The following is a 28,000-nucleotide window of genomic DNA, read 5'->3' as shown; positions in this document are numbered from 1 at the left end:
CAGTTAGACAGTAAGAGTGAAAGTCAGCAGCTTTCTGTGGAGTGACGAGTGAAAACTAAAAGATGTCAGGAGTAAAAACACAGTGAGTATCTAAAGCTCTAATATATAAACACATTGAAGTAACACTAGATGCAGAAGGGTTTTGTGGGTTTGTACTGAAGCTTTAATGTACACAGGTTGTTTTATAACTTGATAGCGTTCCTGTAAGTGACCTCCTTGCTGATTCAGGGTTTAATTTAACACACTGATGTTGGAGTGAAGTAAACGTGTGTCCTGCTGTAATCTGGAGAAGGAGACATGACCTCCAACATGAGTGTGTCTGGAAAACAGGACTTAAAGAAAGACGAGAGGTGACTTACTTTTACATTCACCAGCAATAAATACACACCGTCTCATGGGAACACATCTGTATCTCTAAACACTCACTAGTTAACACAGGAACTCAACTTTGCTTTAAGGTGTTTAATAGCAGTGAATATATCACTGATCTGATCTAAGAACAGTTTAGACAAATCATTCACTGAGAGAAGAGTAAAAAGGACTGTGTAATGTGGAGCATAAGAGCAGCATAGCTTTGTGTCAGTGAACTCTACAGGCTTTAAGACCCAGCTGAGTCAATTAGCTGTGATTGGGACTCCTGATATCAGTGTAATTCCTGACTTATGAGGCCTGTCTCCTGTTTGAATAAGTGTACAGACTGGATTTGAATTAAAAAGATGGAATTATTGGTGTTGAATGATGAACACATTGTTTAACAGTGCTGGGACAGCCGAGTATTAATTACTGCTGATATTTCTATTCTAGAATGATGGAGGGAAAGAGATCAGACTCACCAGAACCCAGCTGTGTGTCCATGAAGAGTGACGCGTCAATGGATTGTCCAGTACACTTCAGAGACAGAGACAGTTCTACTGATGTGAGGTCAGTATTGTGAGGTGTTTTACAGCAGTGTTCCACCTGATCAAACTCACTCGTCTCATTATGAAGCCCTTCATGAGCTTTATCAGGTGTTGAAGCAGTAAAACACTAAACTGTGCAGTGCTGCAGCTCTCGGACTGGCAGTGAGGAAAAGTGCCTTAAGAGTTCAGTTCAGTCTGCAGTCCCTGAGCTGGAGGGTCTGTGGTGCTACAGAAGAACATTTACACCTGGGACATTAATGACAATATAAAGATTTTATTCATTTATTCAAACATTTGTTTCTAAACATCTTGGTGTCAGTTAGGAAATCCTGAAATCAGTGTATTGTGTTAAGTGGATAGTGTTAAATATCTGTGTCTGTATTTATTAGTGTGTGATTTGTGCAGCTATGAATACATATAGTCCATATTACATGATGGGTTTTGTTTGTTCACAGACCACAAAAATCAAACATCAGCACAAATCAGCTGGACTCTATATTCAAGGTGTGTGTGTTGTTTTTAAAGTGTGTAATGTGTGTGTTGTGATCCCTTGTAATGTCTTGATGTGCAGCAGCATTAAGGGTAATCAGTTGTATGAGTTTTAAATGTGATAGTAAAAATAGACTTTTCTTCTTTTGATAAAATAAAAGCCTCTCTCACTGTGTAACATGATAATATTTAGATCTGTTCCTGTATGTTTCTAACCAGGAGCTGGAACACAAAGTCATCACTCTGATAAAGAATGAGCTGAAGAGGTTTAGGAAGCTCCTGAGTCCAGATTACCCAGCATGCACTGAGAGGGAGGTGGAGGATGAGGAGGATCTGCACAGTGTCACAGAGGGAGCGCTGAAGATCCCACTGCACATCCTGAAGAACATGAACCACACAGATCTCGCTAACACACTGCACAACAGTAAGAGCTCTGAGTCATGACTTTATTCCATCAGCTTCACTTTAGAGAGAGGAAATAGTTTTAGATATGAACACTTTTAGTTTTAAATTTAATTTTAATATCATGTTGTATCTGTTCACGGTCCAGCTTCAATAATATTTAGTACATCAGTCAGGAATTAATAGCAGTGTTTGTATGATTTTGCATTATAACTATTTATTACTAAACTAGATATTACTTTGTTTATTAGAACTCGCCTCTGTGTGTCAGCCAACGTTGAAGTCCAAGCTGAGAGAGAAGTTTAAAAGAATTAATGAAGGAATCTCACAGCCTGGAAGCTCAGCACTTCTGAATGAGATCTACACTGAGCTCTACATCACAGAGGGTTGGAGTGGAGACGTCAATAATGAACATGAGGTGAGACAGATTGAGGCAGCGTCCAGGAGACCAGCAACACAGGAGAAACCCATCCAATGTAATGAGATCTTTAAAGACAAGTCCAATCAGAACTAAAGGAGTTGCTGGAATTGGAAAAACAGTCTCTGTGCAGAAGTTCATTCTGGACTGGGCTGAAGGAGAAGTAAATCAGGACGTCTTCTTCATGTTTCCACTTCCCTTTAGAGAGCTGAATCTGATGAAGCAGCAAAATCTCAGTCTAATGAAACTTCTTCATTACTTTTTCCCAGAAATAAGAAAACTAGAATCAATAGACTGTAACTCCTACAAAGTGGTGTTGATCTTTGATGGTCTGGATGAGTGTCGACTTCCTCTAAATTTCCAGAAGAATGAGATATTGTGTGATGTGACAGAGTCGGCCTCAGTGGATGTGCTGCTGACGAACCTCATCAAGGGGAATCTGCTTCCTTCTGCTCTCCTCTGGATAACCTCTCGACCAGGAGCAGCTAATCAGATCCCTCCTGAGTGTGTAGACCAGGCAACAGAGGTACGAGGCTTCAGTGATCCTCAGAAAGTGGAGTACTTCAGGAAGAGGATCAGTGATCAGAGCCTGGCCAATAAAATCATCACACACCTGAAGTCTTCAAGAAGCCTCTACATCATGTGCCACATCCCAGTCTTCTGCTGGATCTCAGCCACTGTTCTAGAGAGAATGTTGGGTGAAGCAGGGGGTGGAGAGATCCCCAAGACTCTGACTCAAATGTTCACACACTTCCTGATCTTTCAGATCAAACACAAAGACCAAAAGTACCATCAGAAATGTGACCCTGATCCTCAGCAGACCAGAGAGAGTATCATGGCACTGGGAAAACTGGCTTTCCACCAGCTGGAGAAAGGAAACCTGATCTTCTATGAGGAAGACCTGAGAGAGTGTAGCATTGATGTCAGAGAAGTGTCAGTGTACTCAGGAGTGTGTACCCTGATCTTCAGAGAGGAGTTTGGGCTTCACCTGGGGAAGGTGTTCAGCTTTGTACATCTGAGTGTTCAGGAGTTTCTGGCTGCTTTATTCACATTTCTCTCCTTCATCAGCAGAAATGTAAAAGAACATCAAACCTCTGATCTGTCTGATCTTTTCAGGACGTCAAACCTGTCTGATCTCCTCAGGAGTGCAGTGGACAAGGCCTTACAGAGTAAGAATGGACACCTGGACCTGTTCCTCCGCTTCCTTCTGGGTCTCTCGCTGGAGACCAATCAAACTCTTTTACGAGACTTAATACCACAGACAGGAAGCAGATCTCACAGCAAACAGGAAACAGTGGAGTACATCAAGGAGAAGATCAGGGAGAATCCATCTCCAGAGAAATCCATCAATCTGTTCCACTGTCTGAATGAACTGAATGATCATTCACTAGTGCAGGAAGTACAAACTTACCTGAACAGAGGAGGTTACAGACGTCTCAGAGGAACCAGACTTTCTCCTGCTCAGTGGTCAGCTCTGTTGTTTGTGTTACTGAACTCAGAACAGAAGCTGGATGTGTTTGATTTGAGGAAATATGATCCATCAGATGAATGTCTTCTGAGGCTGCTGCCAGTGGTCAAAGCCTCCAGAAAAGCTGAGTGAGTATTTTTATTTATAAATGTATTACTGCATGGTTTATTATTTTAATGTAACACTGAACTGCACTGTTTGGATTAATGTTAGTTAATAGTTCCTCTAATCATCTTTAAACAAACCTCTGGTACTTTTACAGAAGATTGTTTCACTTTTTACACTAACATGTTATATCTGAACTGAGGGCTGGGCCACATGGACAAAATCTTATCATATGAGTCATTTTATAGCTTTTATATATGAATCATGAAAAATTAAGTGTTCTCTAAAATTTATGTAAAAACATCTCTACAAAATAACTGCATGCATTTAAGAACTAAAGACATTTCTGAACTAAACACCAGTGAAAGACTTTTTCTTTTCTGTTTATTTTGAAAGTGACATTTAACAAAACTCTCAAAATGTTTCAGAAAAACTCTCAGACTGACAAAATGGGATCAATATGGATAGAAAATATAAAAAGTAAATATTACAACACTCTAATGTCCTTCAAGTATCTCTTTATGTTCAAGTTCCTCATCTTTTGTTGTGTGACACAGTGTTGTGGGGAGATTCACTCTGTCATGGCTTTTTTACTCTATTGTTCTTTCTAATAAAAATAAAACATAAATGTTTTTTATTTAACCCAATACGAAGGAAAAACAAAAGTCTCCTTCAGTCTGCACTACTGCTAAACTTTACCAAGGACTGAGCTCGTGGTAAATAAAACATCAATCATCATTTTGGACCTCAACACATTGGACGGACGAAGTGGGAAAATGTTCAGCTTTATCTTTTTATTATGTTAGAAACAAGCTAGGCAGCTAACTCAGATGAGTGATGAAGATTTTCTTTCTCTAACACTGAACTGTTTGTAGAGGATGGAGTTTATATGAAGACTTTTATTTTGATGGGGTTCTTTTTTCTTTGCTTATCAAGTGTACAAGCAGGTAAAAAGAGAGAGGATGAATAATGTGTCACAGGTGAGTGTAGTGTCGTGACCGCTGTTATTAAAAAGTCCTGTTTTGTTCTACTTGGAGCTCGACAAAGACACCAAACTGTTAATGACCGATCACATTCTTGTTCTTGGGTCGTGATTGTTGTTAATCTGTTGTGGTTGAATTATAGACACAGTTTTTTTGTCTAGTTCACTGCATGAGAAGATGGTGGATGTGGTAAAAACAGACGGTGAACACAAAGACGGTTGCACGTGACGGTCGGTCAGGTTTATCACCGTTACTGTTGAAGAGACGTCAGGTTTCGTTTTGTCGAAACTTTCTGTAGATTTTGGAGATTTTAAGCTGTGGACTGTGTTTGTATTTAGAAGCAGCTGTAGAGAATCTATATTTTTGTTGTACAACGTTGTAACAGACTGGTTTTGTTCTCTGTTCATCATTATGTACTGATAAAATATTACACATTGGTACACTACATTCTACCATGTCACTTATAGCCACCTGAAGCCCACCTACACAAATCCTTTAGTGTAACACACACTAGTGTTGTGTTAGATTTTTACCTACAAGGTGGGTTAGATTTCCTGCTATGTGTATAGTCAGTGTTTTAGATTTAACAAACGAATATGTCTGTATGTTGATCCATCTAAAGCTAATACTTGTGTATATACAGTGTCACTCATTTAAAGGTAAGAAGTTTGACTTTGTTTATTTCTGATGCCGTGTGCAGTCGTGCTGATGTGACGTCACTCTGTAAACAGGGAAGGAGCTCAGATTTGAGAAGAAAACCCCACTTTCACTTCTCAGTTGTGGAGGCATGAAAGACATGATCCCATTTACTCTGTGGAGAAAGAAGGGTTCACTAAGTTGTGTTGAAATAGATCTGTAGTAAACAGTACAATGTTCTTTCTAATATCTTTTATTTACATTGTTTATGATCGATGATAGATTTTTACACATCTATATTTTATAAAAAATACAAATCATCATCAAGAATCGTTTATAAGGTTAAAAATTTTAATCTTTCTCTTTAGTTTGGATGTGTTTGGACGTATGTGAACACACCACCTGTACTCAGGTCCACACCAAACATCTGAACCAGTGTGTGTGTAAAATCAGAGGTCTAGAGGTGACAGATTTGTACCTGTACGAGCACAGAGAACAACACACACCAACTGTTTTAGTGTCTCTGTGAAATCCAACATATAACTGAGTGTAAAGTACGACTAGTATTGTCATGTTATTAACTGGTAGTGTACAGCTGTATAATTCTTTATTTTCTGTAATAAAATGCACTGTATCTGCAGTGTGGGTTGTAGAAACTTGAACACAGATCAGAGTGTAGTGTTTGTAGGCTGCTCGCTCTCACATGTGTGTGTTATGTACATGTCCTAATGGCTTATAATAAACTGTAGCTGAGAGATTGTGGAGTGCAGAAAGACGTCCCTGCTCCTGTAAATGTGCTGATGTGGTGTCCTGTCCTCTGATGTGTGTGTGTGACACAAACACACTGACATTTCTGTTACATCTTCAACTTTAGCTGGATTATGGCTGTGTTTGTGTGTTTGAGATCAGTGTTCTGATATTTCATCATTTCTCTTCCAGTCTGCGTGAGTGTAAACTGACAGAGGAAAGCTGTAGAGTTCTGTCCTCAGTTCTCAGCTCAAACTCCTCCAGTCTGAGAGAACTGAACCTGAGTGCCAATGAACTGCAGGATTCAGGAGTGAAGCTGCTCTCTGATGGACTGAAGAATACACACTGTACACTGGAGATACTGAGGTACACACACACACACACACACACACATACAGGTACGGGTGGTTTATTAGGACTTTTTCCCAAAATAAGTACCACACTGAGTTATGGGGACACACCTTTCCCATCGTCATAGAGATGATAATATTAAACTACTCCTTATGGCATGGGCTAAAATTCTGACTGCTCAGAATTCAGTTTTAGTGAAACAGTCTGGAAATATTAAGACCTGATATTCTACAGGACTGTGAGGACAGGGCGGGAGTATGCGGGAGTGTGCATATCCTGAATTAGTCATGACTTACTGTATGAGGACTTACTGTAGTTAATCTGGGCATCATCTAGCATACATCATTAAATATGGGAATCATAGTTTAATTTTACCCATAGGAGAACCACATTACTTAATTTCAAAACTTCAATATAAGCATATAGAAAAAAAACATTTAATTAGCAAGTGTTGATCTTGTGAGACACGCCAGAAAACAACCCTGGGTTTGTAATCTGAGAAGAGGGTCCTAAGTGAAATATGGAGTTATTTAGCTATAAAAATAAAAAAAACTGAATTAAAAAGCAATATGAGAGTAGACTAGATAACAGTTAATGAAAGGTGTCTCCCCAGTAAGAATATACATATTCATGCATGCATTTGTTTAGGAATGAGGGTTAAATACATTACTGAATAGTTTGAGATTATGTTTTTATTGTAAGTAACAGGTATTTCTCATCATTGAACCTTGTATTTTTTCCATAGAAATATACTGAATTTATTCATTAGAATTTATATATATATATATATATATATATATATATACACACACACACACATACACACACCTAACTAACCCCGTAGTTATGAGGACAGCCTGGATTTAACAGGACATCACACATACACACACACCCCTAACTAACCCTTAGTTATGAAGACAATTTGGATTTAACAGAACATCACACATACACCTAACTTACCCATAGTTAAGAGCACAATCTGGGTTTAACAGGACATCACAACTTACTAACCCATAGCTATGAGGACAATCTGGGTTTAACATGACATAACACATACACACACACACCCCTAACTAACCCATAGTTATAAGGACAATCTGGGTTTAACAGGACAATACACACACATACACCCCCTAACTAATCCATAGTTATGAGGACAATCTGGGTTTAACAGATCACACATACACCATTTTGAACGAGTGTTGTGTCAGTCAGCTGTATGATCTGGTCTTTATCAGCAATCAGGTCTGTGCTGAACTCAGAGTTTACAATGACCCATTAGTTCCTCAGGATCTCTCGGTTGCACTATTATAAACTGTTGTAGAAAGGACATTATTTACATTTACACTATTTACTGTAGAGTGTCACCCAAATGAGGATGGCCTCTGGCATGCTCATAGATATATTAGGGATAGATAGGGATAGATATATTGTATTTTAAATTTTTTAATTAATTTTAAACTTTAATTGTACTGTATATATTCACATTTTTCTCTCTCTTCTGTTTCCATACTTCTGTAAAGCTGCTTTGAGACAATTGGAAATTGTTAAAAGCACTCTAAAATAAATTGAATTGAATACACATCCCTAACCCATAGCTATGAAGACTGGGTCTGGGTTTTACAGGACATCACACACACACACAGACTCACACACAAACACACCCACCCACACACACACACACACACAATCTGGGTTTAACTGGACATTGCTATGTTTACCCCATGCTTACACATCTTACACAAAAAAAGGACTTAAATTGCAGACATTACACAACAGCAGTTTCACAGAGACAAACTGAGGAAAGAGCACAGTTGAACAACTAATTGTATACTTCTGACAGCTGAACACCTAAAAAGCCAACACAACCAACCCAGGAGCTTTTCTTCATGTGTGTAAAATATGACTGTCCTCATACTGTCCTCATTGATGGCATTTCACCACATGAGTGTGTACACTATGAAATACAATCCAATTGAGTGCTTTCTTTGGTGCATTGTACTGTATGTTTTGGTACTATGCAGCAAAGTACGAGTATCTTGCATTGGTGCACATTCTCTCAAGACATCCCATAAGGATCATGTGTTGGATCAATAGGCAGAGAGTAGCTGGTCTTTAGTGGCTGTTGGAATGCATTCGACTGCATGAATGTTTACACTTTGAAATACAATCCAATTGAATGCTTGCTTTGGTGCATTGTATGTTTTGGTACTATGCAGCAAAGTATGAGTATCTTGCTTTGGTGCAAAATATGCTGACTTGCGTTCTCTTTCTCTGGTGTGGATGTTTTCACTCTGCATTTGCGCAATTCTACCAATGTCTCGTCACATAATTCCTGTAAACATGAGAAAGAGGGGTACAACAGTGAGGGAATAATATTAGCCAAGTAGTCAACACAACTAATTCTAGTACTCAGTGTGATGCACAAGTTCAAATGAATGTACAGTATTAATGAATAAACCATCGTTACATGGCTGTTCACAAGCAGGCTAAGGTTAGAGAAATGCAAGCGACTGAAAAGGACATGGATAGCAACTACGATTTGTATTGCAATCTGTATGTTTTGGTACTATGCTGCAAAGTACGAGCATCTTGCATTGGTGCACATTCTCTCAAGACGTCCCATAAGGATCACGTGTTGGGTCAATAGGCAGAGAGTAGCTGGTCTTTAGTGGCTGTTGGAATGCATTCGACTGCATAAGTGTTTACACTTTGAAATACAATCCAATCGAATGCGTTTTCCACTATCTCTGGAAGTGGTCGAAAGTGGACAGGCTCAAAGCATTTTAGACCTTGTTTACACCTGTATTTAGCTTTATCCACTGCTGATGAGACTAACAAAACGCATCTTAATACCAGGTGTAAACGAAGCCTAAAAGGCCGCCACAACCAACCCGGCAGGTTATCATCAAGTGTGTAAAATATGACTGTCCTCATAGTGTAAACTGTCCTTACATTTCATGTCAGCATCACACCCATCCCCGACACTCAAGTGATGGAAAGGCATGAACAGAGAGGGATATATTTTACTCAAAGTGTGAGTCGTCACAACAAAGTCTTTAAAACAGCAGTCCATGTAAAACAGTCTAGTATGATGCTCAACCCTCCCACATCCAACACTGTCAGGGTCAAGAAGGAAAATTTGCTGACTTACGTTCTCTTTCTCTGGTGTGGATGTTTTCACTCTGCACCAATTCCACCAATGTCTCGTCACATAATTGCTGTAAACGTGAGAAAGAGAGGTACAACAGTGAGGGAATAATGTTAGCCAAGTAGTCAACACAACTAATTCTAGTGCTCAGTGTGATGCACAAGTTCTAATGAATGAATTAATGAATAAACCATCGTTACATGGCTATTCACAAGCATGCTACGGTTAGAGAAATGCAAGCGACTGAAAAGGACATGGATAGCAACTACGATTTGTATTGCAATCTGTATGTTTTGGTACTATGCAGCAAAGTACGAGTATCTTGCTTTGGTGCATTTTATGTTTTAGTACTATGCTGCAAAGTAGGAGTATCTTGCATTGGTGCACGTTCTCTCAAGATGTCCCATAAGGATCACCTGTTGGGTCAATAGGCAGAGAGTAGCTGGTCTTTAGTGGCTGTTGGAATGCATTCGACTGCATGAGTGTTTACACTTTGAAATACAATCCAATGCGAATGCATTTTCCACTACCTCTGGAAGTGGTTGCAAGTAAACAGGCTCAAAGCATTTTAGACCTTGTTTACAACTGTATTTAGCTTTATCCACTGCTGATGAGACTGACAAAACACATCTCTGTCTCCATTGTGACCACAAAATTATGTCTTCTCAAAACTCGGACACCTACCAAGGACTGGTCGATATGCTGAGACAGGAGTTGCTACAGACACCGGGACAACCGCCGCACACCCAGATCACCGTTTCGAACAGTGCTACCGTCGTCACAGTTCTCATGGCCAAACCAGCACCCTACTCAGGCGTTGCGGAAGAATGTAAGGGATTTCTTCTCCAATGTTCGCTGATCTTTGAAATGCAACCGTCTCGTTTTCCCACAGATCGCAGCAAGATTTAATTTATAATCTCATTACTCACCCGAAAAACGCCCCGTTGGGCCGAATCCATCTGGCATCAAGATGGATCCTTTTTATACTCCATCAAGGAATTCACCGCCTATTTCCAAGAGGTATTTGGTATTCCTGCTGGAGATACAACTGTTTGTGATAAACTTTATCATATTAAACAGGGGAAATCATTGGCGGCCGACTACTTACTGCAGTTCCACACGCTAGTAGCCGCTAGCAGTTGGGATGAGCGAGCGCTGCTGACAACCTACCATAATGGCTTAAAACCAGAACTTCATCTGCAATTATCTGCCTTCGATGACACCATGGGGTTGGAGAATTTCATCCCACGAGCCATTCGAACGGAAAGTCGTATGCTATCGTGCACCTCTAATGTTCCTCAACAGACTCTCCTGCCAGAACCACCCGCTCCGGGACCTGAACCCATGCAGCTCGACTCCACCAGGATCTCACTATCAGAGCATCATCGACGGCTGACCCAGGGCCTGTGCCTGTACTGTGCGAGCAAGGAACATGCCATTGGCGAATGTCCCATCCGTCCTCCGAGAGCATTGGTGAGTACGGTTCAACCTGAACCACACATTACCACTCCACTCTCCACCAAAGTTCAGTTATCTCGTCCCAATCTATCCGTTACAGTGTCCGCCTTGCTCGACTCGGGGTCAGCCAGGAACTTCATCTCCGCCCAGCTCTGCACCCGACTCAACAGATACCCCAGAGACTACGGGTCCAAACTTTGACTGGCCTCTGTCCACCACTGTACCAGTGATCTCACACTGACCGTGGGTCTTCACCAGGAAAAAATCAAACTTCTGGTCCTGGAGAACTCAACTTCCGAGGTGATCCTGGGAAGACCCTGGTTGATTCAGCATCATCCGGAGCTCTCTTGGGACAGGGGTGAAGTGAAGCGTTGGAGTGACCATTGTTTTCCTCGTTGCTTTCTGAAAATCCCTAAACCACGTCGTCCTCCTAAGCCAATGAAGGTATGCAGCACCTCTATTGAAAGCCCTAAGAATAATGTGTGTGTCTCTATCCCACCAGAATACACCACTTTCAAAGATGTCTTTTGTCCCAAGAGAGCTTCGAAACTACCACCTCACCGGCCTTGGGATTGTGCCATTGACCTCCTTCCGGGTGAACCAGTGCCTAAAGGAAAAATCTGTTCCTTAACTATCCCCGAGCAAGAGGCCATGAACAAGTACATCAAAGAAGCTCTGGCCCAAGGATATATACGACCGTCAACTTCCCCTGCTGCATCCCCCTTTTTCTTCGTCTCCAAAAAGGATGGTGGGTTATGACCCTGTATCGACTATAGAGGGCTGAACCAAATCACCAAGAAATTCCGCTATCCGCTTCCCCTCGTCTCATCAGCTCTCGAACAGCTCTGAGGTGCTAAAATCTTCACCAAGCTCAATCTTCACAGCGCATACAATCTCATATGTATCCGAAAAGGAGATGAGTGGAAAAACACTTTTGTGACCCCTACAGGCCACTGGGAGTATTTGGTCACGCCATATGGCCTGGTGAACGCTCCATCCGTCTTTCAGGACTTCATGCATGCCATCTTTCGACACCTGCTGAATCGGTATGTGATGATATACATTGATGATATTCTTATATTTTCCAGAAGCCCTGCTGAGCACCTCCAACATGTGAAGGAGGTTCTGAAATGGCTGCGTCAACATTCCCTGTTCCTAAAGGCTGAAAAATGTGAGTTTCACCAAACCAAGACCCAATTTCTGGGATATCATGTCTCGGATAAGGGTGTCAGCATGGATGAGGGGAAGGTGAACGCCATGAAGAACTGGCCGGCACCATCGACAGTAAAAGACCTTCAGAAATTCTTGGGGTTCGCAAATTTCTACCATCGTTTCATCCAGAATTTCAGCAGCATCGTAGCTCCACTCACGTCGCCATTGAAGGGTAAGCCCAAACTGCTCAACTGGACTGCAGAAATGGGTAAAGCGTTTAATCATCTAAAACAAGTTTTCTGTGAAGCACCAGTTCTAACCCATCCAGATCCAGAAAGACGCGGAAGATTGTGGAAGTAGACGCGTCATTGACTGGAGTGGGAGCCGTTCTTTCTCAGCAGCAGGGAAACCCTCCTACTCTTCATCCATGTGCTTTCTTTTCATACAAGTTTAATCCGGTGGAAAAGAATTACGACATTGGCGATCGGGAACTCCTGGCCATTAAGTTGGCACTGGAGGAATGGAGACATTGGCTTGAAGGCGCCCAGCATCCCTTCACTGTGCTGACGGATCATAAAAATCTCCAGTGCCTCCGGGAAGCTAAACGGATGAAAGCCAGACAAGCCAGGTGGGCTCTATTCTTTACATGCTTTGATTTCATTATTGCTTAAAAATTGCAAAGCTGATGTGTTGTCTAGAATGTTTTCCCCTGAAGATGACCACACGCCTCCCGAAGCCATTCTTCCGGACAAGGTCTTCATCTGCCCCATCGAGTGGAGTGAGGAGGACATGATTCCGAACACTAACTGTCCCACTGGGCTGCCCAGGTGGTCACACGTACGTACCGTTGTCTCATCGTGTTCCCTTAATCACTAAGGCTCATACCTCTCCAGGCACTGGTCACTCTGGCATACAGCAAACCCTCTCACTGCTGAAACATCGCTTCTGGTGGCCCAACATGGCTCAGGACATCAGAAGTTTTGTGAGGCGGTGTAAGGATTGTGCTATGGCAAAAACACCACGTCATCTTCCCAGTGGAAAACTTCATCCTCTACCCATTCCTCATCGTCCCTGGTCACATCTGGGAGTAGATTTCGTTACGGACCTCCCAGCCTCACAAGGTAACACCTGCATTTTTGTGGTAGTAGACCATTTCTCCAAAATGTTAAGACTCATACCCCTCAAGGGTCTGCCCACAGCCATGGAAAGTGCAGAGCTGTTATTTCAGCATGTGTTCCAATACTTCGGCCTACCCGAAGATATTGTGTCTGATAGAGGTCCTCAGTTTGTTTCCAGGGTATGGAAATCATTCTTCAAACTCCTAGATGTGACCCTCAGCCTCTCTTCCGGTTATCACGCGCAGTCCAACGGCCAAACTGAACGGAAGATCCAAGACGTTGGCCGTTTCCTCCAAACCTTCTGCCATTGTCGCCAGAATTATTGGAGCCAGTTTCAGAACCAGCCAGTTTTCAGAGTACGCACAGCACTCCTTGCGTCAGCAACCCACCGGCCTAACCCCTTTTCAGTGCATGCTCGGCTACCAACCTCCCATGTTTCCCTGGACAGAAGAGCCATCAGAAGTCCCTTCGGTCCAGCACTGGTTCCAAGAGAGCGAGAGGGTATGGAACTCAGCGCACCATCACCTGCAGGGGGCTGTCAGGCGCCAGCAATGTTCGGCGTGCCCCGACACCCAACATCAAGGTCAGGGACAGGTTCTGGCTGTCCACGAAGAATATCCGCCTACACCTACCCTGCAAAAAGTTGAGCCCCCGGTTTATTGGTCCATTTGTCGTTGTGAAAGAGGTCAATCTGGTAACCTATGAGCTCCAACTCCCCGGATTCCCCACACTACCAGATTCACCCAGTTTTCCACGTCTCCTCTCTTAAATTGTACCACTCATCTGTCTCTCCTTCTCCCCTCACAGGACCTGGCGAAGAAACCCCCCCTCTAGAAGAGGATCACGCCATGTACACCGCCCGGCAACTCCTGGACTCCAGGTGCCGAGGTGGCAGGTTAGAATATCTTGTCGACTGGGAGGGATTCGGCCCAGAGGAATGTTCATGGGTCCCCAAGGACGACATCTTGGACCCCGAGCTCCTCCGTGACTTCCACACTGCCCACCCCAACAAACCCGCACCCCAAAGTAGAGGCCGCCCACCTCGGCACCGGAGGTCACAGCGGTCCTCAGGAGCAGACCCTCGGGGGAGTACTGTCACGGAATTGCCAGGTTCTCCCCTCACTCAGCAAACCAGATCATCATCACCTGAGTTTTAATCATTGTCACCTGGCACCCATCATTACTGCACTGCATAAAAGACACTCACACACACACACATTGTCCGGTCTCGTACACGCTAGCTGCTGCTGCACGCTGTGTCTACTAACCTGACTCTTTCTCACTCTCTATTCAGTAGTTCCCCAAGTTCTTCGTCCAACCAAGGCAAGGATCTAATCCTCGTGGATCTGTTTCCAGTCAGCCCATGTGTGTGGGTTGGAGCTTCGCCTGCACTGTTGCACCCTCGCTCACTTCATCCACCATACTTTGTCAATAAACTCTGTTATTTTTCGTGATCTCTGTCTACGTTGTCTTCTGTCCCTGGCAATGGTATGTATTCAGGTCATTTGTCCTCATAATCCGGCACGCACCAACACACAGACACATGTCTCTGTGTGTGAAGGTTATTAAAAAACATGACCACCCACAGTTTTACCGTCTCTGTGAAAATACTGAAAGATCTACATCGGGGTGTCACCAGGAAGTTTAGTCTGGCCCAGGGGATAAATCTGCAATATGAAAATAATCATTTTCATTTTTGGCGGAACTACCAGCAGATGGTAATGCTGAGCTTCAGGGTCTGACTGGCGTTTGGTTCTATCAGTTTACCCGCTTTTCTGTTGGCTCTGGAACCCTCATCAACATAATGTCTTTATAAAAAAAAAATAAAGAGAAAAGTGGACACAGAGTGTCAGATTTTTAAAAAAAACGGACCTATTCCTATATGTTCACGGGGGTGAATGGGAAACCCGTGTGCCTGGTGTGCATGCAGCAAGTTTCGGTGCTTAAGGAATATAATATTTGGAATATAGGGAATAATATTAGGAATATAACACCACTTTGAAACTCAGCATGGTGAAAAATACAACAGCTTGCACAGAGAACTAAGAAGACAGAAGGAAAATGAAATGCTGGTGGGTCTGAGGAAGCACTTGAATAATCTGAATAAAATGTTGCAAGGATGCAAAAAAGTTGTAACACAGTATTATGACAGCATACGTGCATTCAAGTTAAAGCTCACATTATGGGAGACGCAGATGGCAAGCGGTGACCCTGCTCATTTTCCCTGTCTAAGATATGTGTGCGCAGCAAGCATTAATCCTGAAGTGAGACAGTACAAATACAAGCTTTCAGGGTTGCTGAGGGAGTTTGAGAAACGATTTCAGGTCTTTAGCGAACTCGAGACAGAATTCGCAGTTTTTCGCTCACCATTCACAGTCAGAGCTTCTGATGTGCCCATTGACATGCAACTTAAAATAATTGATTTGCAGTGTGATATAAAAGTGAAGGATACATTTGCCTCTGTGGGCTTGGACACATTTTATCAGTATCTCCTGCCAGGCTATCCTAAATTAACAGCACTGTCTGCAAAAATGTTGTGCATGTTTGGGACTACATGCCTTTGTGAGCACCTTTTTTCAGTAATGAACATTAATAAAACGAAGCTGCACTCAAAGCTCACACATAAGCACTTAAATGTGACTCTAAAATTGGCTGCTACTCAGGACATAATGCCTGATATTGATGCACTTGTGCAGGCTAAAAGATGCCAAGTTTCAAAACTAGATTTGTAAAGTTCGTTGCGACAAACTTTGATGTTGGCTTTGACGAGGCAAGTTTTCGCAAAAAGGCTGGTGCTTTTTGGAGGCTAGTGGACATAAGGGTCAGTGTTACTTTTGGAGGCAAGTGGACAGAAAGATAGGATGCCAAAACATTTGGAGGCAAGTGGAGACGAGCACAAAACACAAATGGAAACCAATAGTCACACTATTGACTGAGTGCTCCAAAAGGTCTCAGCCTGCTGCACTAAAAATGACTTCTTGAGTAGGTGCTATAAAACTCATCTGACTTAAAGTTAAACCTAAACGTTTTTTCTATCAACAATTGAAAGAATTCCTATTAAACATCGTCACAATGGAGAATATGGATCGACGTGAGTTTTCCCTCCAAACAATCTTGGGTGCCATACAACAAAGCAAAATGGAAACGACTGCCCATATTGACAATATGATTCTACCTGTGCAGACAACTTTAAACAATATACAAGGGTCACTATCTACACTATGTGACCAAATCACAGAGTTAGAGCATCGTGTAAGTGCCAATGAATGTAATATGGAAGATCTGACTAAACGAGTTGCTGCACTTGAAAAGGAGAACACATACCTGAGGGAAAAAGCTAACGATGCCGAGAACAGGAGCAGGGTTAACAATCTTCGCTTTACTAATGTTTCTGAGCACAGTGAAGGAACCGACATGGAAAGCTTCATAATCCAGCTTCTACGCCACCTTTTCAGCAGTGACAGCTTCCTCACACCGCCAGTGATTGAAAAGGCTCATCGTTCTCCTACTTACAGCTCCATAATTAATGCGAGATCCCCACGGCCTATCCTTGTAAAGTTTCTACACTTCCAGGATAAACTAAAAATCTTGCGATTGGCCAGAGAAAAAAAAAAGATCAGCTTTCAAGGCAGACGCATATACATCAATCCCGACTTCAGCGTTGATCTGCTTAAAAGATGCTGCCAATACGATGACATTAAGAAAAAGCTGCGTGAAGCAAGAAAAAGTTATTCATTACTATACCCTGCTATTCTGAGAGTCATCATTGATGGCAAACCCAAGCTTTTTCGCACCCCCGGGGAAGCACATGAGTTTTTTTGGGATTTTGTTTCTTCTCCATGATGTAACTTATACTCTGGTCATCGTTCTAATGGCTAAATAACGTTTGACATTACGAAAGACACACCATAAGCGGTAAATACTTTAAACTTCTTATTTAAGTACTGTACATGCCTGGTCATGTCACTGCAAGCACTTTTTTTTTTTTTGATTGTAATCTCCAAGCATGTTCTATGTTTGCCGGATTCTGCGGCGTTCTGTCGCACATTACTATGCCAATGTCGTAAGACCTCAGTGAGTGTAATTCTCTGAAATACCTAGTGGGCAAATTGTGATTCTTAAGTGCTTGCTATTCTGAGTCTATTTTTCTCTGATGATTTAATACACATTTAATTTAATTTTACACTATTTGATTTTCCTTATATTATTAGCCCTACAGTTAATTAAAATTGTAGAGAAGCAGCAGGCTGTACCTGTTATCTGCAATTGCAGTGAGCCTCCTATTTTTCACTTTTATGTATGTCATGTCCTGTTTGTCTGTGTGTTTGTCTGTTTTGTGTTTGTCAATGTATGTCTTCTGCTTTATGTCCTCTCCTATGCCCCATATCATACTTATTAAATTTGAGGAATAGAATCATTTAAGGGCCTAAAAATAATCCACCTTAACATAAGAAGTCTAGTACCAAAAATTGATCTTCTGAGAGTTTGGGTTTCCTATCATAAGCCTCATATCATTACTCTTTCTGAAACATGATTACACACTACAATATCAGATGTTGAAATAAATATGGATGGTTATGCTCTTTTTAGAGCTGACAGGGGCTCCAGGGGAGGTGGGTTAGTAACATATGTCTCTACAAATTTAACAGGTGAACTTCTCATTTCAACTGTTGAGCCGGTTAATTTTGAATCACTTATTGTAAAAATAATTTTCCATGACAACAAACATATAATTATTAGTAATATCTATAAACCACCATCTGCTTCATCTGATTCAATTAAGTCAATTATTAATACAATTAATTCTCTCAGAAAAAACAGTGAAATGGTGGCTCTTGGTGATTTTAACTGCAATTGGCTTCACCGTTCCTCCTCGAGTGTCAGAAATATGATTGCAGGTGCCAATTTTACTCAGTTAATAAAAGAACCAACCAGAACTGGTTGTCGTTCCTCATCTTTGCTGGACTGGATACTAGTTACAAATCCAGATAGAATAAGTACATCGGGCATATTGTCTGACAGCTTTAGTGACCACTCAATTGTTTTCTGTGTGTGGAAAATTAAAATACCCAAACTGCCACCCAAATATATTAAAGTCAGACAATGCAAAAATATAAATACTGAACAATTTATAAATGACCTGGCTAATATTAATTGGACTAGATTTTACTTAATTCCTTCTGTTGAGAATGCATGGGATTTCTTCTATTCTGAAGTTAACAATGTAATTAATCAACATGCTCCATTTAAAACGATTCGTGTGAAAGGTCAACATCTCCCATGGATTAGTCCGTATTTAATAAGCCTTTTTAAAAAACGTGATTAAGCGTGGGAAAAATGTAAACAATCTAGAGACCCTACTGATCGGGAAGTATATCGACAACTTAGGAACCACTGCAAAACACAAACTCGGAATGCAAGATCTAACTACTATAAGGATGTCTTTAGTCAAAATTGGAATAATCCTAAACAGTTCTGGAAACATCTAGATCACCTCCTTAATAAATCAAATAATGACTCTATTAATAGCGTTATTGTTAATGATAATGTTATTTCTGATCCTCTTATGATCTCTCAGGCATTCAATGCACATTTCTCTCAAATTAGTAGTTCACTATACTCTGATTATTTAGTTTCTTCTAGTTCATCAAATCAAACTGATGGATCCTTTTCATTTTCTAGAATTCAGCCATCTGAAGTATTTCAAGCCATCTCTGAATTAAAAAATGGTAGTGTTGGACCTGACGGGTTGGAAGCTAAATTTCTTAAACTTGGATCCAGTATATTAATATATCCACTTTCTGATTTGTACAATATGTCTTTAGATATGAGTTCCATTCCAATTGTTTGGAAAACAGCAAGAGTAACTCCAATATTTAAGGGAGGTGATAATACAGATTTAAGTAATTATCGTCCAATCTCTATTATTTGTACAGTTACCAAAATATTTGAAAAAATTATTTATCAACAATTATATAAATATCTTAATCAATTAAACATATTATCTCCTTATCAATCAGGTTTTCGTTCCGGGTACTCTACTACAACTGCTTTACTCAAATTCACTAACGATGTATTCTCCACCTGTGATAAGAATCAATGCACAGGTGCTATATTTCTTGACCTCTCTAAGGCTTTTGACTTGGTAGATCACTACTTGCTCTTGGACAAGCTTAAATCCATAGTTTTTAATAGAAATGCTCTCTTATGGTTCAATGTTTATCTCCATAACAGTTTGTTCAATTCAAAGATGCACAGTCTGATGAATGTATTATGGATAAAGGTGTGCCACAGGGTTCTATCCTTGGCCCCTTCTTTTTTCTATTTTTGTTAATGATCTCCCACAAGTGTGTAATAACTGTCAAGTACATTTATATGCAGATGATACTGTTGTCTATTTTTCAAGCTCCAACTCACTACTTCTTCGGAACAAATTACAGACAGATTTCAAATCAGTTCAAAATTGGCTTAAAAGTAACCTTTTAAAATTTAATATGAAAAAATCATTATGTATGCTCTTTGGTACTCATCATTCTCTTAAATCTGCTGAACTTACCCTGTATTTTGATATTGGTACTCCAGTGACAAAAGAGACCTCTGTTAAATATCTGGGAATTTGGCTTGATCCAGAATTAAATTTCAAACCACACATTGATTATATAATAAAAAGAACATACTCTTGTTTAATGCCTCTATACAGGTCATCAAATAGTTTTACATTTAGAGTTCAAAAAAAGATAATTACCCAATTAATCAATTATTGATTATGCAGATATAGTTTATCAAAACACGTACAATGTATATCTTAAACCACTAGATGTTCTATTTAATAATCTGTGTAGGTTCATTTTAAAGTGCCCATATAGAACTCATCATTGCCAATTATATAATCAGCTTAACTGGTTGCTGCCTGATAAAAGATGACAGTATCACTGGCTTCAATTTATTTTTAAATGCATCTATTTGAACTTACCACCATATTTGAAAAGATTTTTTGTACAATATACTCCGTTATTTTCTTCGACACTCTCAATGTCTGACTTTTATTGTCCCTGTTATGTGCAAAGTAGTCGGTCGGAGGTCCTTCTGTTTTAATGCTCCTTCAAACTGGAATAATCTGCCTCCATCTGTGAGATCTAATACTACTTTAGGCTCCTTTAGAACATTGTTGTTAACCTATTTGAAAACTGATTGTAAATGCGTTAAATTGTAATGGTTCCTTGAAATATCTTGTTCTTGAAAACTGATTGTCAGTTTTTGTAATTGTTATGGTTCCTGAAATAACTGTCTTTGTATACATTTATATACCTTGGAGATTCTGAAATGGCCCTGGGAGGGGAGGGGGGATCTGTGAGCAGAATTGTCTTGTAATGTTTTGTTTGTTTTGTATTGTATCAAATTCACTTTATCTGTTGTATGTTTCTGGTCCCCCTTGAAAACGAGATGCTGCATCTCAAGGGGTTTTCCATGAATAAATTCTAAATTCTAAAAATAAATGTGACGTCATCAGAATACCCGCGAGGCAGTTCCCCTCATTGTGCTGAGTGTTTTGATATATCACATGCCCATGTTGTGCAAAATTTTTTATTATCACGTGACATCATCAGAATACATGTGAGGTAGTTCCCCTCATTGTTCTGAGTGTTTTGATATGTCACATGTCCATGTTGTAAAAAGTTTTTTGATTTTGCATATTTTGGGGCGGGGCTGCGGCACAACAGAAAGGCCAGTTGGTACACCAATTTAAAACTTTGTTTAGAGTATCACCCTAAAGGAGCTGGCCGAGTTTGGTGTAGATAGTTTGAAAACTTGCCGAGTTATAAACCTCCAAAGTTTATAATGGGAGCCTATGGGAAAAAAGGCCATTTTGAGACCCGGTACCGGAAGTACCGGTATTCGGATCACTTAGAAAAGTAATAGCAACAAACTTCAGACCAGGGTCTACAACATATCCGAATTTGGTGCATATGGCTCAAAAGCCATAGGCCGCATTAAATTTTATAAATTTTTGTCTAAGCTTAAATAGGAAAACAGAATGTTGGCTTCTACAAAGCCAACATAATAAATTTGTCCATCCATCCATCCATCTTCTACCGCTTATCCGGGGCCGGGTCGCGGGGGCAGCAGTCTGAGCAGGGACACCAAGACTTCCCAGACACTTCCTCCAGCTCCTCCGGGGCAATACCAAGGCGTTCCCAGGCCAGCCGAGAGACATAGTCCCTCCAGCGTGTCCTAGGTCTTCCCCGGGGCCTCCTCCCGGTTGGACATGCGTGGAACACCTCCCCAGGGAGGCGTCCAGGAGGCATCCGGAACAGATGCCCGAGCCACCTCAGCTGACTCCTCTCGATGTGGAGGAGCAGTGGCTCTACTCTGAGCTCCTCCCGAGTGACCGAGCTCCTCACCCTATCTCTAAGGGAGCGCCCAGCCACCCTGCAGAGGAAACTCATTTTGGCCGCCTGTATCCGGGATCTTGTCCTTTCGGTCATAACCCAAAGCTCATGACCATAGGTGAGGGTAGGAACGTAGATCGACTATTAAATAGAGAGCTTCACCTTGCGGCTCAGCTCTTTCTTCACCACAACAGACCGGTATATTGACCGCATCACTGCAGAAGATACACCGATCCGCCTGTCGATCTCCCGCTCCATCCTTCCCTCACTCGTAAACAAGACCCCAAGATACTTAAACTCCTCCACTTGAGGCAGGAGCTCTCCACCAACCTGAAGGGGACAAGCCACCCTTTTCCGGCTGAGAACCATGGCCTCGGAATTGGAGGTGCTGATTCTCATCCCTGCCGCTTCACACTCGGCTGCAAACCGTCCCAGTGCACGCTGAAGGTCCTGATTTGAAGAAGCCAACAGGACAACATCATCTGCAAAAAGCATAGATGAAATCCCGTGGTCTCCAAACCGGACTCCCTCCGGCCCCCGACTGCGCCTAGAAATCCTGTCCATATAAATAATGAACAGGACCGGTGACAAAGGGCAGCCCTGCCGGAGTCCAACATGCACCGGGAACAAGTCTGACTTACTGCCGGCAATGCGAACCAAACTCCTGCTCCGGTCATATAGGGACCGGACAGCCCTTAGCAGAGGGCCCCGGACCCCATACTCCCAGAGCACCCCCCACAGATCACCACGAGGGACAGAGTCGAATGCCTTCTCCAGATCCACAAAGCACATGTGGACTGCTTGGGCAAACTCCCATGAACCCTCCAGCAACCTGGTGAGGGTATAGAGATGGTCCAGTGTTCCACGACCGGGACGAAACCCGCATTGTTCCTCCTGAATCCGAGGTTCGACTATCGGCCGAATTCTCCTCTCCAGTACCCTGGCATAGACTTTTCCGGGGAGGCTGAGGAGTGTGATCCCCCTGTAGTTGGAACACACCCTCAGGTCCCCCTTCTTAAACAGAGGGACCACCACCCCAGTCTGCCAGTCCAGAGGCACTGTCCCCAGCTGCCACGTGATGTTGCAGAGGCGTGTCAACCAAGACAGCCCCACAACATCCAGAGACTTGAGGTACTCAGGGCGGATCTCATCCACCCCCGGTGCCTTGCCACTGAGGAGCTTCTCAACCACCTCAGTGACCTCAGCTTGGGTGACCGATGAATCCTCAACTGAGCCCTCTGCCTCTGCTTCCTCAGTGGAAGACATGTTGGTGGGGTTGAGGAGATCCTCGAAGTACTCCTTCCACCGTCCAAGAATGTCCCCAGTCAAAGTCAGCAGATTTCCGCTCTCACTGTAAACAGTGTGAGCAGGGCACTGCTTCCCCTTCCTGAGGCGCCGGACGGTTTGCCAGAATTTCTTCGAGGCCAACCGATAGTCCTTCTCCATGGCCTCACCGAACTCCTCCCAGACCTGAGTTTTTGCCTCTGCAACCACCCGGGCTGAAGCTCGCTTGGCCCTCCGGTACCTATCAGCTGCCTCCGGAGTCCCCCGAGCCAACCAGGCTTGATAGGACTCTTTCTTCAGCTTGACGGCATCCCTTACTTCTGGTATCCACCACCGGGTTCGGGGATTGCCGCCACGACAGGCACCGGAGCTCGGCCACAGCTCCGCGCAGCCACGTCGACAATGGATGTGGAGAACATGGTCTACTCAGACTCAATGTCTCCAACCTCCCTCGGGATCTGGTTGAAGCTCTGCCGGAGGTGGGAGTTGAAGATCTCTCTGACCGGAGACTCTGCCAAACTTTCCCAGCGGACCCTCACAGTACGTTTGGGTCTGCCAAGTCTGTCCAACTTCCTCCCCGGCCATCGGATCCAACTCACCACCAGGTGGTGATCAGTTGACAGCTCCGCCCCTCTCTTCACCCGAGTGTCCAAGACATACGGCCGGATGTCAGATGAAACAACCACAAAGTCGATCATCGATCTCCGACCTAGGGTGTCCTGATGCCATGTGTACTGATGGACACCCTTATGCTTGAACATGGTGTTCGTTATGGACAAACTGTGACTAGCACAGAAGTCCAACAACAGAACACCACTCGGGTTCAGGTCGGGGGGGCCGTTCCTCCCAATCACGTCCCTCCAGGTGTCACTGTCGCTGCCCACGTGAGCGTTGAAGTCCCCCAGTAGAACAACGGAGTCCCCGGTCGGAGCGCTTTCCAGCACCCCTCCCAGAGACGCCAAGAAGGTCGGGTACTCGACACTGCCATTTGGCCCGTAAGCACAAATAACAGTGAGAGACCTCTCCCCGACCCGAAGGTGCAGGGAAACGACCCTCTCGTTCACCGGCGTGAACTCCAACACATGGCTGTTGAGCTGGGGGGCTATGAGCAAGCCCACACCAGCCCGCCGCCTCTCACTGCGGGCAACTCCAGAGTAGTAGAGAGCCCAGCCTCTCTCAAGGAGTTGGGTTCCAGAGCCCAGGCTGTGCGTGGAGGCGAGCCCAACTATATCTAGTCGGTATCTCTCGACCTCCCGCACCAGCTCTGGCTCCTTCCCCCCAAGCGAGGTGACATTCCATGTCCCTAGAGCCAGATTCCGTGTCCAGGGATTGGGTCGCCGAGGCTCCCGCCTTCGACTGCCACCCAATCCACATTGCACCAGCCCCGTACGGTTTCTCCTGCAGGTGGTGGCCCCACAGGAGATCGGCCCCACGTCGCTCCTTCGGGCTGAGCCCGGCCGGGCCCTATGGGGTAAGACCCGGCCACCAGGTGCTCGCATGCGAGCCCCAACCCTGGGCTTGGCTCCAGGGTGGGGCCCCGGTTGCGCCATACCGGGCGACGTCACGGACCTTGCTTTGTTTTTCTTCATAAAGGGCTTTTGAACCGCTCTTTGTCTGGCCCGTCACCCAGGACCTGTTTGCCTTGGGAGACCCTACCGGGGCAAAAAGCCCCAGACAACATTGCTCCCAGGATCATTCAGGCACGCAAACCCCTCCACCACAATAAGGTGGCGGTTCAAGGAGGGGTAATAAATTTGTTTAATTTAAAAAACATACATACTTATGTATAAATTAACAATTTTTTTTACAAAGATTTTCTTTTTAAAACAGCTGCCACTTAAGATTTTAAGTGTGTGGAGTCAATTCATGTATTCAGAATTGCTTCCCGGAATTGGAAATTGGATTTTAAACATTTTTATATTTTGATGTTTGATTTATGTTAACATGCAGGACAGTGTTTTTAAGTTCCACAAACCTGTGACTAAATGTTTTGTGCCATTGTACAATAACTGTGTTCAGTTTTTATGCATAATGCACTTAAATAAATGTTAAACTGTTTAAAAGTGTTTTTGAAATTGCACATACTACTGAGGTTGTTCATAATATATTTTTGTAAAAGGACAATTCATTTAATATAAAGATTTTTATAATTTAATTCTTCTTTGCACTAATACAAAGAAAAAAGTGGACTTATTGTTAGTTCTATGTAATTCTGTTATGAGTTTACTGGTCTGGACCCCTTGAGATCAGATTAAGCTGTATGCAGCCCCCAGACAAAAATGAGTTTGACACCCCTGATCTACATCACTTCTCACATCAGAACAAAGTACAATTATTTCCACAGTGTGTAGATCAGTGTACATTACACACACATTTAATAACATACTAATACTCTAGTCATACTAAAGTGTTGTACAGCATTTAAATAAAAATGTTGTGACAAACAGAAGTAATTAATAAACCAGCTTTTATCCTCCAGAAACATCTCACTGGTCTCTAAATAGCTCTAACTCGAAATCTTCTGTCAGCTCAGGTGTTTCCCAAAAAATAGAATTCCCTGTGTAAATACTCCTACACACACACACACACACACATGCACAAATTAATTTCTCTGCTGTTATTTGTCCTCATGGAGCTGCTACCATTTTATAGACCTGTTTCTGTTGTTCAATGCGAGCAAAAATATATGAAAATGTTTGTAACACAAAGTAAAAGTGTGTAAAACACTGTAAAAAAATACAACTTGCAAATTGTTAACTCAGTTTAAAATTATAGGTTAGGTGGACAAATGTTTGAGCACAGTGTTGAGTTTACTCATAAAACGTAATATTTTGATTTCTTAATTCAACCTTTCACTTCCTGTCATTGCGCATTGTGCAGTCTGTTTCCATAGCATTTTGCACAGGGTTTCCCCTCATCAACTGCATTTTAGAAGACTCTGGATTTTCTCTGGTTCAGGTAAGCTTTCTTTTAGTTCTATTCATTTATTCCATAATCTAAATAAATTACACAAATGCTTAACGTATAATGTAAAGTTGTGTTTTGGAAAGGTTATTTTAAGGAATGTAACAATATTTTCCAACGAGCTCAGACAGCTAACGTGCTTCATTTGAAGGTCACTTTGTAAAATTTTAATGAAATGTATCAAAATACACGATTTCATTGTGTAAGTTGTAGTTGTTACAATAAACTATTTAAATGGATTGTGTGTTGTGGATGGAGTTAATAAAATTTCTAGTATTTAAGTCAGAGAAGCATACGAAAGCCATATGAAACAGTCATACGGCTAATGCTAATTACAAAAGTTAAACTGAGATTGAATCTTTCTTTTTGGATACATCTTTGCTTGATTTGCGTTAGAGGAAGGCTTTAAGACCCGGCAGAATCCTCTGCCAGCTGGTAAGTTTCATTTCACCGTCCACGTTGTGCATTGTGTAAAACAGTTTTGGCTAACGTTAAAGTAAACACGTGATTATTGATCATCCAGCTACGCCACGAAACAGCACTACTTACGAAAAATGCGATCTACCTGAGTGTCGTCACTATTGTAAGTTAGTATTGTTAAATAGAGGGGAAAACAGCATTTTACATGTAAGCTATAGGGTATTTCTTAACCTTGTTAACTGTGTGGTTATTTCTGATCTTAGTACATCAGACTGTACATCTGACGTACATCTTAGTACATCTGACGTACATCATAACATGCTTTACATAACATCCGGTCTAAAACAGAAAATATATCATGTTGAATTATCACAAATGTCTAGTATTTCAGGAGCTTAGTTGTTTTTTTAGCGTAGCTATTCTTAGCACCATTTAACTAGTTAAATGTAATTTGGCATTATTATTTTGCTTTGAATGTGATTCATTGTATATTCTCATATTTTGTATGTAATATTTATGTTGTGTTTTAAACAATTAATGTCAATTTAGTTGGAATGTAACACTGCACATGTCAAAGTGCTTTTGTTTTTCTTTTCATAGGTTTGGAATGTAGTGTAAGCATTGCAGGTTTGCCCACAGTGGCAGAGACACTCTTGATATACCACAGGCTTCGGCACTATCGAGGGCGATCCTGGCAGCATCCTTGCTTGTATACTGACTACATCTGCACTTTTAAAACTTTAGGTGCGTTAAAAACACATTTGACAAGATCACACAAACACACTGCAGTTACTGACCACTTTAATTTTTCATGTGAGTTATGTGATCCCAGTTTTTAAACCATCTCAGAAATCAGAAACCATCAATCAATTGACACAGTCAATTGTCCTTTTAAAGGTTGTGAGCTGACAAAAAATTAAAACTTTTAGTTGCCACATATCTCGGAAGCATAAATCTGAAAGTTTTGAAGATTTTAGCTCTTTTGTTACATTGCAAACTGATTGTTTGGGACGCAATGAAGAGACAGGGTCTGAAGAGGCAGGAGATTTTATGCAGAATCTGCAGTCAAATGTTACTGATGTCACTGTTCCTGCAGTTCCTTCTGAACATGAAACAAACATGTATGTAGAGCCTGTAGAGTAAAGAGCTCTAGAGCACAAACTTGCATCATTGATCCTTTACATGCAGACAATTTTGCATGATTCAAAAATTGTAATTCAGGAGATATTAAGTTGGATGTGTGATATTGTTTCATTGTCTAGGTATACAGCAAAACAGTCAACCAGGGATATTATAAGAAAGTATGAAAGCCACATTAATGAGTCATTGGCAGAAGAGCTTGCTGAATTGTTATCAGTAGAAGTGTTCAAAACAAATCTACACCACGTTACGTATGTAACCCGGTTCCCTGAGAAGGGAACGAGACGCTGTGTCAGTCCTGACGCTATGGGAACGCTTCTGTGAGGAAGTTGTGTCTGAAGCTCTGTGTGCACACGCCATTTTAATGGCTCGGGAAGGACACGTGATGGAGTGATTATGTGCCAGCAAGTCCATATAAGGGTATC

General features: G+C 42.1%; 2 pseudogenes; both read left to right on the top strand.

Moving 5' to 3' along the window:
* The window catches only part of LOC132844118 (uncharacterized), a 103,835-nt pseudogene that overhangs the window by 36,729 nt on the left and 39,106 nt on the right, over window positions 1–28,000 (top strand).
* Window positions 3–14,410, top strand: LOC132844122 (NLR family CARD domain-containing protein 3-like; annotated as a pseudogene).

This window comes from Tachysurus vachellii, chromosome 4 (assembly GCF_030014155.1).
Source record: "Tachysurus vachellii isolate PV-2020 chromosome 4, HZAU_Pvac_v1, whole genome shotgun sequence".
NCBI classification, from domain to species: domain Eukaryota; kingdom Metazoa; phylum Chordata; class Actinopteri; order Siluriformes; family Bagridae; genus Tachysurus; species Tachysurus vachellii.
Note: the sequence above shows the minus strand (reverse complement) of the source record. Positions and strands in the feature narration are given on the sequence as shown.